Consider the following 6,318-nt stretch of genomic DNA (forward strand, 5'->3'; position numbering starts at 1 on the left):
GTGGTGGTGGTGGTGGTGGTGGTGGTTCTGATAGTGACGGTGATGATTATGACTACGATAGTGGCAGCGGTGGTAATGATAGAATTAAACATAAAGCTGCGTTGTTAGCACTTCTATCATTAAAAACAAGTCAAATATTCTAATGGATAAATAAATATCTAAAGAAAACTAATGTCCCGGCATTTTTTTCTCCCCCTTCAACTGTTCATATATTTTTATCGTTTCTTCATTCAATTTCAATACAGATAATTATAAATAGGTTTTGATAGATTCTGGTAATAAATAGCGAATAGTGTAAAAGAGAGATAATCGCCAAGTGTCCTACCGGTTATAGATACTTATTGCTTTTTCCGGGCTTCCGTATCAACATTCCCCTCTCATTTCTTATTCACTGTAAATGTGATATCTCACAGGCATATACATCTGTGTATGTATGCGTCTTCTATCGTTTATCTTTGGTTTCAGTCATTAGACTGTGGCTATGCTGGTGGCCTGGTACTTATTCTATCGGTCGCTTTTGTCGAACCGCTAATTTACAGCGCCACTAATACACCAATACCGGTTTCAAGCGGTGACGGAGGACAAACAAAGGCAAAAAGACACGCGTATGTTAATCTATACACGTTTTTTTTCCCCCCCTTTTCGACATTGATTTCACGTGCAGGCTGTTCCGTTGATTGGATCGACTGCAAGCCTCGTGATAGTAAGTGACGGAGCGCCAGTATATACATACATTTATACACACACACACACAAACAACATACGTGTTCATAAAAACATGTGAAGGGATGTATACAGAATGGCTGACGCTAATTCTCCTCGTGTACGAAATGCTCAATGTATATTCGTAAAGAGCCTGATAGACCAGATTTAATGGTTGTAGTTTCTTCAGTACCATGGCTTCATATCATTATCCAAAAGTTTAGACACAGCAACCTTCAACGGAGTTTCGCAGTGGCTGAAACATCAAAAGAAAACCCTGAATTTGATAGCAAATACTTGAAAATACAATGGCATTTTCAGTTGATATAAAAGTCTTTTAAAGATCTCTTTGCGCAAAATTCCGAATACTAGAATGATACCGTGATTGGAAAATAACTACCGACATAAAACATGTGATTGTAAGTATGTATGTAAGTATGTATGTATGTATTATGTATTTGCATGTACTTGAGTCAAGCCAGCGAGATAGTTCCTTCATGTTCTCCTTATTTACTAAATATACCATCGAAATTCTCTTCACATCGTACTCTGTCATCTTGTAAGATCAAGAAGAAGTTTGAAAATTTAGATCTAATCGAAATGACGTCAGCAGGTATATTTTTCAATAATGTGCAATAACTGTCAATTATTGTTACATTCAAATTCTACTGCAGTTGATTGCTTTTGATAAACTACATGACAATTATTAAGCATTCTGGTGAATTCTCTTAAACCTCGCTGTTGAGAAGGACTTTATGCGTTCTAATAAAAAGAGAAACAGGATTTTATTTCTTTTTTTTCTTAGGCTTTGTTTTGAAACCTTTCAATAGAAATGGTTAAATGTCAAGACTAGAAGAACAACGGTTTGAAGTCCTTGTTGTATCGAGTCCGATCAATTTTACATTCCGCGTTCAAATCCTGCGGGATTTAACTGTTTTATTTGTTTCAGTGTATTAGACTGCGGCCGTCCTGGAGCAGCACCTTGGAGAATTTTAGTCGAATGAATCGACTATTTTAAATCGGTTACCTTGTCTATCGTCTGTTTTGCCGAACTGCTAAGTTATGGAGACGTAAACATACCAGCACCGGTTGCCAAGCAGTAGTAATGGACACAGGACCAAAGACACACAGACACACACACGCACACACACACACGCACACACTTACACACACACACACACACACACACACACACACACACACACACACACACACACACACACACACACACACACACACACACACACACATAAACCTTTTCAAGAACAGAATCCCTGCACCTCTCTTCATGTCATTTTCGCAAGTCATTCAATTCTTATCGTACTTAATATTGATGTATCAACATCAGTTGTCTTTATACATCATGGCCTTATCTCTTTTGTCAGCATCTGATCAGACTTATACCGCTACATTTGACTGCGAGCTGGCAGAACCATTAGCACGTCGCACCAAAAGTCACGTTGAGGACAATTTCGCGTTTCAACCCTGAAGTTCCATTCAAGTACTCTTGGGATGCCGATCACTTAAACGCCATAGGAACCAGGTAACCAGCTTTGTGAGTCGAAGACTAAAAGACAAACACCGTTGCTCTAGATTTGTTTTATACCTGTACTAAGAGAGAGTTTCGATTCAGTTTCTGTAAAAGGTACACTCCGATTTCATCCGTGTTCTTGCTGTGAAACATTTATAAGATGCTCCATAATGTTTTAGCTTACATAGCATCCACTATTGATATCCAGACATCTTAGCATTGAAATAAAAGTCTATTTTGTCTACGAAAACAATTGTGTCAACAAGTATTCTATAGGGAAGCAGCTACAAGAATTCTTGTGGTAAATAGAAAATATATCCTCACAGCGTTTTCCTATACAGTTCTATTAACAGATGTTTTAACTGTCTGTAAACCAGTCTGTGTTTGCATTAAAAAAAAAAAAACCTCGCTTAAGTCATTTTGAATTGATACTTGATGTAAGTCTCATATATTTAAGGTTGTACTACAAGTACCTCTCGTGTCTTTTGACTCAGTGCATCAGTCGAATCTCGTTTGTTTTCTTTTGCACTGAACAAAACGTCTGGCAAATTTTTGATAGGAAACACACACTGTACCTAAATATATGACGACAGAAAGCTCTACGTGGTAATTTGACTTGCTAGAAACAGCAACCAAATCTCCCTCACATCATACTTTACTATATTTTGATGACATAATCGGAGGCGGAGAAGCAGAGTCTCGGGAATTGATGGGGGTGGAAGAAAACAATATTCGGAAACCTAACCCAGATGTTGAAGACACATTTGAATGGTGATGTTGAACCGGCGAGATATTAATTCAATAGCCCAAGGACAGGAACATTTCCTCCAACGAGCTTCCACACAGTCCCCGTCAACCAATTTATACGTGGGACTTTTTTGAGCCCGAAGCTATAATTGTTTAAAATTTTGGCACAAGGTCAGCAAATTTTGAGAGCAGGGGTCAAGCTGACCACATCGGTCCCAATACTTGACCGGTACTTTATTTTATTAACCCCTAAAAAAATAAAAGTGAAAGATGACCTTGGCGGGATTTGAATTCAGAACGTAAAGACTTGGAGCTGAGCATTTTGCCCAATGCGTTAATAATTCTACCGGATCACCGCCTAATCCTGAAGTTCTAATAAACGATATTTTATCCAAGAAGCCATGCTGCAGTATCGAACCCAGAAGCACGTAGAGATGTGAAGAGAAACTCCTCAACCAAGTAACCATGCCTACATCTTAAAACGAAAGGGAAGGGCACATTATATGATGTAGTCCTCAACGTAATACTAGTGGAGGCGCGTGGCTAAGTGGTTAGGGTATTCGACTCATGATCCTAAGGTTGTAAGTTCGATAACTGAAGGCGCGTTGTGTCCATGAGCAAGACAGTTTATTTGAAGTTGCTCTGGCCCACTCAACTGGTAAAAACGAGTTATACCTGTATTTCAAAGGGCCGACCTTGTCACATTCTGTATCACGCTAAATCCCCTTCAGAGTTACGTTAAAGCTACGCGTGTCTGTGGAGTGCTCAACCGCTTACACATTAATTTCACAAGCAAGCTGTTCCGTTGACCGGACCACCTGGAACAATAATCATCACAACCGACAGAATGCCTGTATGTACAACACAATGGCTGTGTTACAAAGGCGATGCAAATGCCTGGAACGCGTTTGTTCATAGATTAACGTGATCAAAGTTGATTAAGAAATAAATAACAATAACAAAGTAAAAAGGACCCTCGAAACTAATAAACTCTAAGACAGTCAAAAGAAACTTATAAACACCACAATGGTCAATAAAAAGAAATTTATCAGTTTGGTTGTTTTTTGTAATTAAAATTTAATAAAGCTGAGAAATTAATTCAATTTATTTCTCTGTTTCTTCGGCATTGTTACGACTCAATTACGCTAGGATTTATTTATTTCTTATTAATAGAGCATGACCCATTGTTTGCAGCCAATTCAAAATAAATATTAGTTTCTAATTTTTTCATTTATATATATGTAATATTATATACAATAGACCGGAAACTTTGACAATCAAACAACTAATCTTTTAAAATTTTTAGAATCGGAATGCTTGTGTGATCGTCTTGGATAATTTCTGCATTCGTGACAAACTGTTCGAAAATGAAATTAATTTTAAAATGACTGTAAGGAAATAATCATAGTGATTCATCTGTCTAGGTTACTTGTGTATTGGGTGAGAGATCGAGATAAAAGCAATGATAGATACACAAAGAGAGAGAGGGGGGGGGGAAAGAAAGAAAGAAAGAAAGAGAGAGAGAGAAACGGAGAGACAGACAGACAGACAGACAGATAGATAGATAGATAGATAGATAGATAGATAGATAGATAGATAGATAGGCAGGCAGACAGGTAGATACGTACGTACGTAGGTACGTACTACATAAGTACGTAGGTTGATAGATAGATAGATAGATAGATAGATAGATAGATAGATAGATAGATAGATAAACAGACAGGTAGGTAGGTAGATTGACAGATAGATAGATAACTACTATAGCCTCGGCCCGACTAAAGCCTTTGTGAGTAGATTTGGTAAGCGGAAACTGAAAGAAGCCCGTCGTATGCGTGTGTGTGTATATGTGTCTCTGTTTGTCTCCCCGCAACATTGCTTGACAACAGATGCTGGTGTGTTTTACGTCCCCGTAACTCAGCGGTTCGGCAAAAGTCACCGATAGCATAAGTACTAGGCATACAAAGAATAAACCCTGGAGTCGATTTACTCGACTAAAGGCGGTGCTCCAGCATGGCCGCGGTCAAATGACTGAAACAAGCGGAAAGATAACAGATAATAAATGATAATAAACGTTTTAAAAAGCTACAACTTCGAAGCATCACTTCTTTAAAGTTCTGAGAGTGTTTTTGTACACAAGAATTTAATACGTATCCGAAATACGTACGTAAAAATATCTTCTGTGCGTTTCGATGTGTTTCTTTTTCAAATATTAAATGGTAGCATCTTATCAGCAACTTACCTCATAATAAATCTTTTACGGAGAAGATATATTCGAAAACAAGTAATATCTCCATGTGTGTTTCTTTGAACTTGTTAACCATTTCTTTTGAAGTTGGTTTGATGCAACTGCTTCTCATCGTTTGGACATCCTTATTCTATTTCGCACTCAGTACATAACCCATAGTAAAAATACACCCTTTCAAGAACAGAATCCCTTTGTAACTTTTCGGTTTACGTTTTAAATTTAAGCATCATCCGGAAGCATTTGAAACTGGACATCAATCGTATCGATCTTGATAGAATAAATAGTAAGGCGCTATCAACGGGCTACGTTCGTTGCCTATCTTCCTCAGACTGACTAAAAACAAAATAGTTATAGTAGCATGTATAGCTTCAAAAACAACAGTTAACGGTTAACAGTCTTGGCCAACGTCATTAAATGTAGATAAATCACTAAAAACAGCTCTACGTTGATTATCTCCCTTGTTATGCGAAATCTTTTCCCTCTCATTCTTCCTTCTCCCCTTTTTCTTCCTCTCTCTCTCTCTCTCCTCTCCCTTTCACTCACTCTCTCGCCCATATTCTGGCATCAAAAACAATATTACTACATCAACCATCAGGAAAATAGAATCATGCTTGACCTTTAATGATTTATCGAAGTGATTTTTCCGTAAGCCTTGTAGTTAAATGAAAAGTACTATTTTCTATTATTCTATGAAATTAATCGATCATGCGGCTGTGAACCATGTCAAAGTCCCGGGAGCAATCCAATCTCCTTCAAATATCTTCCTTTATTGTTTCTAAAATGCTAACCACATATTAGAAGACATAAATCTCAAGACATTTACTTACATCAGATACGAAATGGCTAAGACTAGTCTCTATCGATCAAACCTTAAATATCATCCGAACTTAATGATCTCAAGACTGCAATAATCGCTGTGTGGTTAAGCAGGCGAGAAGCTGCCTCGTAGTCACAGTTTCGGTTTTGATCTCAATACGTGGCAACATGGGCAGGATTATTGTGTCAGTCACTAGCGTAGCTGGGGCGGTAGGGACGGTCTTTACCAGGCGGCACTTTTAAAGTGGCACAACTTTTGAGTCTGCTGTAGTCAATA

At 38.0% G+C, this 6,318-nt stretch overlaps 2 long non-coding RNA genes across 2 annotated transcripts in view; one reads left to right on the top strand and one right to left on the bottom strand.

Annotated features, from left to right (window-relative positions):
* LOC106873982 (uncharacterized) overlaps window positions 1-5,567 on the bottom strand; it is a 41,719-nt gene extending 36,152 nt beyond the window's left edge. Inside the window, exon 1 of the long non-coding RNA XR_001409946.2 lies at window positions 5,220-5,567. This is a non-coding gene — a long non-coding RNA (uncharacterized LOC106873982). The remainder of the gene's footprint in view (window positions 1-5,219) is intronic.
* LOC128248691 (uncharacterized) overlaps window positions 1-6,318 on the top strand; it is a 143,282-nt gene that overhangs the window by 13,426 nt on the left and 123,538 nt on the right. The window lies entirely within an intron of this gene.

The sequence above is a fragment of the Octopus bimaculoides genome, chromosome 9 (genome assembly GCF_001194135.2).
Source record: "Octopus bimaculoides isolate UCB-OBI-ISO-001 chromosome 9, ASM119413v2, whole genome shotgun sequence".
Lineage (NCBI taxonomy): Eukaryota > Metazoa > Mollusca > Cephalopoda > Octopoda > Octopodidae > Octopus > Octopus bimaculoides.